We start from the raw sequence: 10,715 nt of genomic DNA on the forward strand, positions 1-10,715 counted from the left end.
ACACTGGATAAAAACCTATGGACAAGCAGAAAAGTTACTGAAGTTATCGCTCTCCTGTGTTTTTTAAGTAAGATTCTCTAGTTCGTTAACATTCTTATTTCCTGGTACTTGTAATCCTAAGCATCACAAATGCATTTATAATCCCTGAGAAAATGTTCACATTTTTCATTTTAAATTGTCAATTGTTTGTATTCTGAAAATCTTTTTTCAGAATAGCTAATGCTAAGTCAATGAGTAAACTGCATTCCAATAGCAACTGAGCAAAAACTAGTGGAACATATGGCTCCCTGGAAATGTTTTTCTCTGTGTGACATAGTTCTGAAATGTGAGAAATTATATGCTTGTAAAATAGTTTTTTAATATAAAAATTGGAGTGAAATAGGTTGGTGTCTTTGTAATGTTGAAGTACTATGGTACTTTCAAATCACCTGCTATAAAACTGTTTTGTATTTCAATTGAAAAATACACGGCTTAAATGAGTATTTTAAGGATCTGAAATAGAATACCAATGTTTTGATACATGTGTGCAGTCCTGTGCACAAAACCTTACAAGCTGTTATGCAGAAAATGCAAACAGAAATACAGAAAACAGAACAGGAATATGTGGCTCATTTTAACAGCATTTAATGTAGCTAACATCTAGCGGAAGTATAGGTCTTCTCAGACTTTGAGTCACAAGTAATTTAAAGTAGTATTGAAACTGTAATTTTGGGGGTCTTGCATGGTCATTTTCTACCTCTGTCACTACAGCTGCAGTCCCTGTAAGTGTCTGCACTAAAGGTAACAGAATACTATTCATAGTACTTTCAGTTGTTTTTAATCAGATTAAATAAAGCATCTAGTTTCATTGTAGAATGTGTGTATGATTTTAGTTGATCACATGGCTGTGTTGTTTGATACTGTTATTCTAGATACAGATCTAGTTACTGTAGCCTCGATAAATGGGATAGTGTAGATGTGCATAGATAAAAGCTTAATCAATCTGTAGGTGTCATTTTAGAGAACTGTTAGCAATTTTATAAATGGAAAGCTCTTTCTGTTGAAACTACTTATAATAGAGTGATAATAAAACAAGTTTCTGTAGTTTGTAACTTGTAGTAAACTTCTGGGTTGGTAACAGTTTTAACTCCAGTTGATCCCTATCTGCTGTTTAGATTGTAACTTTTATTTAATTGTATTGAGTTGTTTAAATATGGGTTTAGAAAAATACAAAAATTGAATTGATGAACTTTTACCATTAAACTGTGCTTTCATTAAAACAAACTACTTGTCTTCTCTGCTAATTACTTTTAGAATGTGAAGTTAAATATTATTGCAGAAAAGCTGGCTCTCTGCTCGAGGTAACATTTTTAATGAGACTGTTCCTGTACTTTCACAAAATTATTCCTTTGAAGGGAAAACAAATGTAGGTAAAGAGGAGAAACTTAAGTTGCTGAACAAAGGGGCCTTCATATGGGATGCTGCTTAAAATCTAAATAAATTATGGGCAAAACAGTTTTAATCAAATACTTCTACCGTGTTAGTGTCTTGTTTTAATTAAAGTAATGGTTCTTGGAGATGAGGATATGAAAAGAATTTGACAACTGATTTGCAGAATTATCCTGATGGAAGTTTTCTTGCTTTTTCTGTAATCCTGCCTCAAGCAATGGAAGTCAGCCTAAAAAGTCAGAGAGGAACTGAAGTCCAAAATGTGTGGCAGTTTGAGATTTTTAATATTTAGAGGGGTTAATGCATTGGTTTTGAGTCCTGTAGCTGTTCAGATAGCCTCACCTTCTTGGAGAAATCTGACTAATTTAGCTTGTGTCTGTAATCTTGCCCCCTTGTATCTTACTAATGTCTGTTCTCAGTTTAAAAACTGACTGATTCATAGCTAGTAATAATACATTTTATTTTTTAGGTGGTGCTCTCCTATGCCATTGTAAGCTGTAAACACGAGTGGTTATGATCCCAGGTGGGAAACATGTTTGGTCCAAATGTTATTGTATTTTTGACACAGTTTCAGAATCACATTCTCACAGCATTCTGCTTAGGAAACTGGCTGCCTCTGGGCTGGACAGGCACACACTCTCATGAGTGGAAAACTGGTTGGATGACCAGGCCCAGAGAGTGGTGGAAAATGGAGTTAACTCCAGCTGGAGGCCAGTTACAAGTGGTGTCCCCCAGGGCTCAGTGCCGGGTGCAACCCTGTTCAATGTCTTTATCAATGACCTGGATGAAGGCATTGAGTGCACCCATAGCAAGTTTGCAGATGACACTAAGCTGGAAGGAAGTGTGGATCTGCTGGAGGGTAGGGAGGCTCTGCAAAGGGATCTGAACAGGCTGAACCGCTGGGCCGAGACCAATGGCATGAGGTTTAACAAGGCCAAATGCCGGGTCCTGCACTTGGGGTACAACAACCCTATGCAGTGCTACAGACTGGGGGAAGAGTGGCTGGAGAGCTGCCTGGAGGAGAAGGACCTGGGGGTGTTGGTTGACAGCCAACTGAACATGAGCCAGCAGTGTGCCCAGGTGGCCAAGAAGGCCAATGGCATCTTGGCTTGTATCAGAAATGGGGTCACCAGCAGGTCCAGGGAGGTTATTCTCCCTCTGTACTCAGCACTGGTGAGACCGCACCTCGAAAACTGTGTTCAGTTCTGGACCCCTCACCACAAGAAGGATGTTGAGGCTCTGGAGCGTGTCCAGAGAAGAGCAACGAAGCTGGTGAAGGGGCTGGAGAACAAGTCTTACGAGGAGCGGCTGAGAGAGCTGGGGTTGTTTAGCCTGGAGAAGAGGAGGCTGAGGGGAGACCTTATTACTCTCTACAACTACCTAAAAGGAGGTTGTGGAGAGGAGGGAGCTGGCCTCTTCTCCCAAGTGACAGGGGGCAGGACAAGAGGGAATGGCCTGAAGCTCCGCCAGGGGAGGTTCAGGTTGGATATCAGAAAAAAATTCTTCACAGAAAGAGTCATTGGGCACTGGAACAGGCTGCCCAGGGAGGGGGTCGAGTAGCCTTCCCTGGAGGTGTTTAAGGAACGGGTGGATGAAGTGCTTAGGGACATGGTTTAGGGAGTGTTAGGAATGGTTGGACTCGATGATCCAGTGGGTCCTTTCCAACCTGGTGATTCTGTGATTCTGTGAAAGAGACAACATACGAAAAACACAGAAGTCACCAAAAGTATATCAACCCGCGTTAACCCTGGAAACGCACAAAGTGGAAAAATATCCTTGTGATGACCTCCACAAGTAAACGGGAATGCGTATGGTTCACGTAACAAAGCAAGAAATCTTGGAGCCCGTATCACAGCGCAGCGTTCTTCTGCACTGCTACGTGGGCTCCCAACGGCGAGGTGAGGGTTAAAAGCAAACAAAGGCGTGTGGCATCGTCCCTTTGTGACGCCGCCGCGGGCACATCCTGTGTCCCCGCGGTGCGGAGCAGCGGCAGCGGCAGAGCTGCGGGCGGCGGGCAGGAGGCTGTCTCCGAGCGGGACAGGCGGTGCACGGCTGCTCCGGGGGCTTCTGAACCGCTGGGAAAAAGCTCCGAGGGGAAGGAAGAGTGTGAAGAGCTGTCTGAAGAACAGCCACCGACGGGTCAGGTCGGGAGCTTTTGGGGGAGAAGGAGAGAGCGAGGCGATGGGGGGGTGTGGGGGGGGAGGGAACCCGGGGCTTGGTGTGTGCTACGGGCACGCTGTGTAGCACGGCGAGCTGGGCGCCATCCAGGACGCTCCTTGAGTGTGTCAGAGATCATTGCTGAACACAGGTAACGTGCTCTCCTGCCCGAGGGGATGCCAGCATCCCCAAAATCCCAACATCCCCCCCCAACATCCTTCTCTCTAAACTGGAGAGAGATGGGTTTGATGGGTGGACTGTTCGGGGGGTAAGGAATTGGTCGGATGGTCGCACCCAGTAAGTTACGGTCAAGGGCTTGCCGTCTGGAATGGAGATCTGAGAGGTCCATCCTGGGACTCCTGCTGTTTAATATCTTCATCAGTGAAAGAGACAGTGAGATCGAGGGCACCCTCAGCAAGTCTGCAGATGACACCAAGCCGAGTGCTGCAGTTGTTACACCAGAAGGATGGCAAGTCATCCCGAGGGACCCCGAGAGGCTAGAGAAGTGGGACTATGTGAACCTCATGAGGCTCAACAGGGCCAAGGGCAAGGTCCTACAGCTGGGTCGGGACAGTCTGCTGTTTCACTGCAGGCTGGGGATGATGTGATTGAGAGCAGCCCTGCGGAGAAGGGCTTGGGGGTGCTGATTGACGAGAAGCTCGACAGGAGTCGGCAATGTGCACCTGCAGCCCAGAAGGCCAGCCGTGTCCTGGGCTGCATCAAAAGCAGCGTGGCCAGCAAGTCCAGGGAGGAGATTCTGCCCCTCTATGGGATATTAGGCAGAAATTCCTCCCTATGAGGGTGGTGAGGTTCTGGCCCAGGTTGCCCAGGGAAGCTGTGTCTGCCCCATCCCTGGAGGTGTTCAACGCCAGGCTGGATGGGGCCTTGGGCAGCCTGGTCTGGTGGGAGGTGTCCCTGCCCGTGGCAGGGGGTTTGGAACTGGATGAGCTTTGAGATCCCTTCCAACTCAAAGCTTTCTATGTTTTGAGGATTCTATGAAAGGACAGTGTTCCTTTTAGCCTACATTTGATGGGTGATGGCTTTGTGAATGTGTTTTTTGTCCGTGAGATGCAACTCAAAGAGTGAATATCTTGGTTACAGACGCAGTATTCCAAGCAAACTAATTATCCTGACATGGATCAAAAAGAAAGTCCAGATCTTGGAAGATGCAACAGGGCGAAAAAGGCAAAGAGATCTGCAAGTGGCGCCCCAGAGACCCAGGACAAGAAACCAGATCTTGGAAGAGGCAAGACGGCTAAAAAGAGAGAGAGTGGTTCACCAGAGAGCAAGCGCAAGAAATGTGATGTTGGAAGAAGCAGCAGGGCTCAAAAGACACAGAGGACAGCCAGCGTTGCACCAGAGAACAAGTGCGAGAGCCCAGATCTTGGAAGAAGAAAGACCTCTAAAAAGAGAGAAAGATCAGCAAGCGGCGCACCAGAGACCCAACAGAAGAAACCAGATCTTGCAGGAGGCAATAGGCCTCAAAAGAGAGAGAGATCAGCAAGCGGTGCACCGGAGGACCAGGGCTGCACGCCGGACCTAGGAAGGTGCAAGATGCCTAAAAAGAGAGAGAGTGGTTCACCAGAGAGCAAGCGCAAGAAATGTGATGTTGGAAGAAGCAGCAGGGCTCAAAAGACACAGAGGACAGCCAGCGTTGCACCAGAGAACAAGTGCGAGAGCCCGGATCTTGGAAGAAGAAAGAGCTCTAAAAAGAGAGAGAGATCAGCAAGCGGCGCACCAGAGACCCAACAGAAGAAACCAGATCTTGCAGGAGGCAATAGGCCTCAAAAGAGAGAGAGATCAGCAAGCGGTGCACCGGAGGACCAGGGCTGCACGCCGGACCTAGGAAGGTGCAAGACGCCTCAAAAGAGAGAGAGTGGTTCACCAGAGAGCAAGCGCAAGAAATGTGATGTTGGAAGAAGCAGCAGGGCTCAAAAGACCCAGAGTACAGCCAGCGTTGCACCAGAGAACAAGTGCGAGAGCCCGGATCTTGGAAGAAGAAAGAGCTCTAAAAAGAGAGAGAGATCAGCAAGCGGTGCACAGGACAGCAAGCGCTGCAAACTGGATCACAGCAGAACGAGCAGTCACAAAAGGGAACTGCAGGCACGGTCCAGTCCCTATGAATATTTGCAGTAGTTTATTCCTTTTGCTGATATTAGTGGCCTATTCTTTTTGCTGGGATTTGATTTTCTTGAGTGAAAATGTATAGTTTGCAGGCACATGTGTGACAGCACACAGGACAGTCTTGCTGTTTCTTCCTGGGATGTATTTGACCAGATTAGTGAACGAGAACCATCCATCGGAGTGCCTGAAATGCAGGCATGTCTCTCGTGCCTTTGGAATTTCTCTGAGGACAGGCATTTATTTTGACCCTACTCAAAAATGCAAGCCCAGGCTTTTAAACTTCCTTTTGACTCAGGATCGTGGAAACAGCAAGGAGATCACATCAGATTTTTTGCTTTTGTAAAAACACGTTTAGTAAGATGTTCTAAGCATCGCTGCAGATAGGATTTATAATGTCAGATCTTCAGCTGAGATGGCCTAAAGTAAATGTGTAAGCTGTGTGTGATGTACCAAACAATTCTTATCCAAAATTCAGACTGGCGATTACATCTCAGTTACTTCAGAGGAGTATTTTAATGTGGCCAAAAGGCAACTGTATATAGAAATACAGAAATATAGAAGAACATTCCGTCCTTTGTCTCTTTGTTAAATTGTTAAATCCTTTTGCTTTAAACAAGAATACGGGCACTGAAATCCTGAAGTAAAATTCAGGGAACCAATCTTGTAAAAGGAAACCTTGTATTTTGCTGTTGCCTTGTCTCTGCAAGTATCCAATCCGAAAATCTCTTCCTCGATACCATTTTGCCTTGTAACATATACAATGCGCCCCCTGAGTTGCCAGGAGCTGAATTGGAAATTGCTCCTGCTAACTGTTGTGGCCTGGCGTGTATCCGAGTGCTCGACTGCCTCCCTGCTGAATGCATTTTATACTCTGAGCTGAATTCACTCGTGTTTGTTGACTGTCTGGACTATCTTGGTGCCATTCCAGGTTAGTCGTCGAAGGAGCACAGCCAGGAGTGTAGAGGATGAGGAGGCGGGTCACCTGATCTGTCAGAGAGGAGACATGCTCCATGCAAGATGTATAGAATATTTTTCAATGTTTTTTAGTTTTTGAGACAGAATAAGTTCTTTTAGCGTAAGATGTGAGGGGGTTCTCTCTTTCTTTCTCTCTTGACTTTTTGGTTGGGGGTGGGACTGTTTTCTTTTTAATAATCTATTATAGATATTATTAAGAGTATACCTTGGGGATTTTTCCCTTACCCCTCCCCCCCAAAAAAAAGTATTCAACGAAGTGAATGAACCTACTGGGATGGGATCCCTGTAAATTTACTTTGAAGACAGTTGTCCAGTAACATCTCTCAGACCAGATATTTACAATTTAGAGCACATCCTAGAACAACCTTCAGTGATAGTACTTAGTCCTTCTAATTGTTTGCTTTATCTCTGTTTATTGTTGATTATTTGCTAGGCAATTTAATAGCTGAGTAGCTTCACCACTTTGGTGACTAAGAGTTCTTTTCTTTATAGACGAGGTTCTTGCTGTGTTGGGTGAAGGTAGTTACTCAAAAGTAGTGGAATGCATGGATCACGGAGCGTAAGTCTTTTAATTCGGCTCCTGTCATTTTTCGTACTGAAACTCTCCGTATGAGGTTCAGGAAGTGCTTTCTGATCCTACTAGGCTTTCTCTTTGCTTCCTCCTGTGCTGCTCTCTGTATTTCACTAAGGTGACCGCAGCTGCCAATCAAAATTGTCATTGGTCCGTGGTGCTATAAGCAGCCCCCAGACATGAGGGTTGTGCAGGGCTGGTGGCTGAGGCAAAGGTTGTGTCTTCTGCAGGCTCAGCCCAGCCTGGTAGAGGCCAGGGCTAACGGGGAGAGGTGGCCTGGGGAGCGTGGGGTGCAGCTCCAGCCCCCACACAGGGCAGACTTGGGGCCTGTGCCACCCCAGCTCTGGATAATGAGCAACGTCTGACATCGTGTAGCTTCTCTTAAAGCATCATCTGCGAGGACGCAGCCCCATTGGCGTTCTAACAGAGCGCCCACTATAAATCAAGAACATATTTTGTGTTTGACGGCACTTTTGCTGTGTGCAAAGCAGTATGGAAGGAGGTTGTCTTTCCAGTCCCGGCAGAAGGCATTTGACACTTCAGTGACATTTTTACTACTCGGAGGGCTGAAGGCGGCTTGCCATTTTAGATTAACGGTTGTCTTAGGCTGTGAAGTGGGGAAGTTTCTCCAGTATCAGCCCAGCATCCATAGAAACAAAGGGGAGGCAAAAGGGGCTTGAAGAATAATACCTTTTAATATTAAAAGGATCGAGTGTGTTTTCAAAATGTAAAGATGAAGTTTTAGTTGTGTTTGCGCATAGATGACTCTGGGTTATATGAAGTCAGTCTGACCTTTTCCCAGAGGGTTTCCAGTGTTAGGAACAGGGCATATGGGGTGATAATGACCCAACAGTCTGACTTAAAAGTACTCATTGTTCTAAACTCCCTTAAAACCTGTCTTTTCAGGGAAGGCAGACATGTTGCAGTGAAAATAGCAAAGAATTTTGATTGGTCCTCCAATGCGGCTCGTGAGGAAATACAGGTGCTGGAAGATTTAAAAGCATCAGACCCCAGCAATGCCTAGTAAGCACACAAAGCCAACCGTGATGTGTTTTGGCTCAAAGACTTCTTCTAGTGTTCTTCTAGTGCACACAGTGTGTGTATGAGCACTGCACAACTCGCTGTTGCAATGCATGTGTTTTCCTGCTTTTGCAGTCACTGTGTCCAGATGTTGGGATGGTTTGAGCACCATGGACACGTCTGCATTGTTTTTGAGCTCCTGGGGCTCAGTACCTCTGACTTTATGAGCGTCAATGACTTCTTGCCATTTAACCTGGACGACATTAGACACATGGCTTATCAGATCTGCACCTCTGTCAACTGTAAGTGTGTTTCCTCATTGCTTTATTTGTTAAAGTTTCTTTGCAGATCCCGCTAACTGTGTGAGTTCTCTTGCAGTTTTGCACATCAAGAGGTTGACACATACAGATCTGAAGCCAGACAATATTGTCTTTGTGAAATCTGACTACGTAGAAGAGTACAACCCCAAACTGGTAAGTTGCCATCCTCTTCCCCACTCTCCTCCGCCTCAGTCATCCTCTGCGTTCATCTGGTCACTTGCATCCCATCACCTTTCATTTCAGGAATGCACTGAATGCAGACTGAGAAAACCAGACATCAGAGTTGTGGACTTTGGGTGCGCCACTTACGATCATGATTACCATAACCCTGTGGTGACTACTAGACCTTACAGAGCTCCCGAGGTGGTCCTAGGTCAGTGGAAGGCTGTTTGTTTGACTGATCTTTCACGTATGAGTTTTTGTGTGCTATTGAATGGAGCTAGAGAAGTGCTTGGTGTCTTGCTTGAGCTGTTGAACTGTTTGCAGTCTGCTCTAAACATGAACAACCTGAATCTTTTCACAGAGCTCGGATGGTCCCATCCATGCGATGTGTGGAGCATAGGATGTACTCTCCTGGAATACTACCGTGGAGTCTTAGTATTTCAGGTAGGCAACTCTATGCCTCAAAAGCATGCAGCATGCATAGCACTCCCCAACTTGATGAACATAAGCTACAGAGAGGTGGGGACTAAAGGCAATGGTCTGTGCGAGAAAGTAAGCTGCATTTCTCTGTGGTGCCAAGTTGAAGAGAACAGAAGATGTAGGCCACAAGGAACGTTCTCAGCAGCAGATTTTGACAAGTTACTTTCAGTAGACCTTTTGGCAGCGTCTTGAAATGAAGGGTCGCCCTGTTAACTTTTGGAATTTACAAGGCACCTTAATACCAGATGTGGCTTCATCTATCACCATCAGCAAATACTACTCAAAGGATTGAATCCTGTCCTCTTGACAGTATTGCTGAAACGGAACTTGAAGAAGAGAGGAAGAAAAAACACCAAGGCAAGATCAAGGGGAATGAAATCCAGTAGCTTCTAACTTCTTTCAGGAAACAGAGAACTCGAGCCTCTCATTTTTTTGTCGATCAGTTTCAGGTTATTGTTTGCAGGGTGCAGTCAAAAATGAAGTCAGGCTGGTGTGTGCTTCTTGATAACTTCCTCTGAACAAGGAACGAAAAACGTCTCTCTTGACTTCCTTGCAGGCCGATGACGACATAGAACACCTGGCAATGATGGAGCGATTATTTGGGCCTTTGCCGGATCAAATGATAAAGAGAGTTGTGTCTTCAAAGAAGAAGAAGTATTTCTGTAATGACCGTCTGGCCTGGGATGAACGCAGCGCATCTGGGCAATATGTCTCGGGGTGCTGTAAACCCCTGAAGGTAAGATTGCAGGGGGAAGATGCTTCTGGGCAGAGGAGCTCCAAGTGCAATTCTAAGACTGGAAGCCCGTGTTTTGTTGTTTTCTTCGTGAAGGAATACATGACGTGCCACGATTCTGACCACGAGAATCTGTTTGATCTGATTGGGAAGATGCTGGCATATGACCCAGCCACGCGCATTACTCTGGAAGAAGCACTGGAACATCCTTTCTTCCTCCCATTGAAGCAGGAAAATAGCACATAGCCTCCTATAGCTGATGCAGACAAAGTTCTCTGTCTGCCTGTTAAGGAAACTATGTTAAGTGGTGATTGTTTGTTTGTGTATCTTAGGTATTTATTTATTGATGCTGAATTCAAATGCGTCTGTTGGAATAAAATTTATTTAAAGAAAAGACAGTGATGAGCCCAGTTGTGTTTCCCCAGTAAAACAACATCTCAGGACACTTTTATCGTGTGGATGAGAGCACCCTCTACTCTATATATTTGTTAATTTTTGGTGGGGTACTCTGGTCACCAGTATTCCTGGCAATGGTCATTGCTGGCATACAGTAGTAGAGACTTCTCTCTTCTTGCAGCTCTTTCTTGGATTACAAGCTGTCCTGAGCCTTTCCATTAAGGACTCAAAGAAGGCTGATAGGCTTGTTTAGGGAGCCAAATTGGGGGATTATGTCTCAAAGATTGTCAAAAGCTGCTGCCAGGTTGTAACACAAGAGCCAAGGAAACCACAAAGTCAGCAAATCAGC

At 45.6% G+C, this 10,715-nt stretch overlaps 1 protein-coding gene across 2 annotated transcripts in view; it reads left to right on the plus strand.

Moving 5' to 3' along the window:
* Positions 1-8,659: 8,659 nt before the first annotated feature.
* Positions 8,660-10,715, plus strand: part of LOC128852521 (dual specificity protein kinase CLK1-like) — a 42,190-nt gene continuing 40,134 nt past the window's right edge. For both annotated transcript variants that reach the window (XR_008450407.1, XR_008450406.1), the window contains exon 1: positions 8,660-8,968. The gene's annotated coding sequence lies outside the window, so the exon portion shown is untranslated. The remainder of the gene's footprint in view (positions 8,969-10,715) is intronic.

This window comes from Cuculus canorus, chromosome 6, assembly GCF_017976375.1.
Source record: "Cuculus canorus isolate bCucCan1 chromosome 6, bCucCan1.pri, whole genome shotgun sequence".
Classification (NCBI taxonomy): domain Eukaryota; kingdom Metazoa; phylum Chordata; class Aves; order Cuculiformes; family Cuculidae; genus Cuculus; species Cuculus canorus.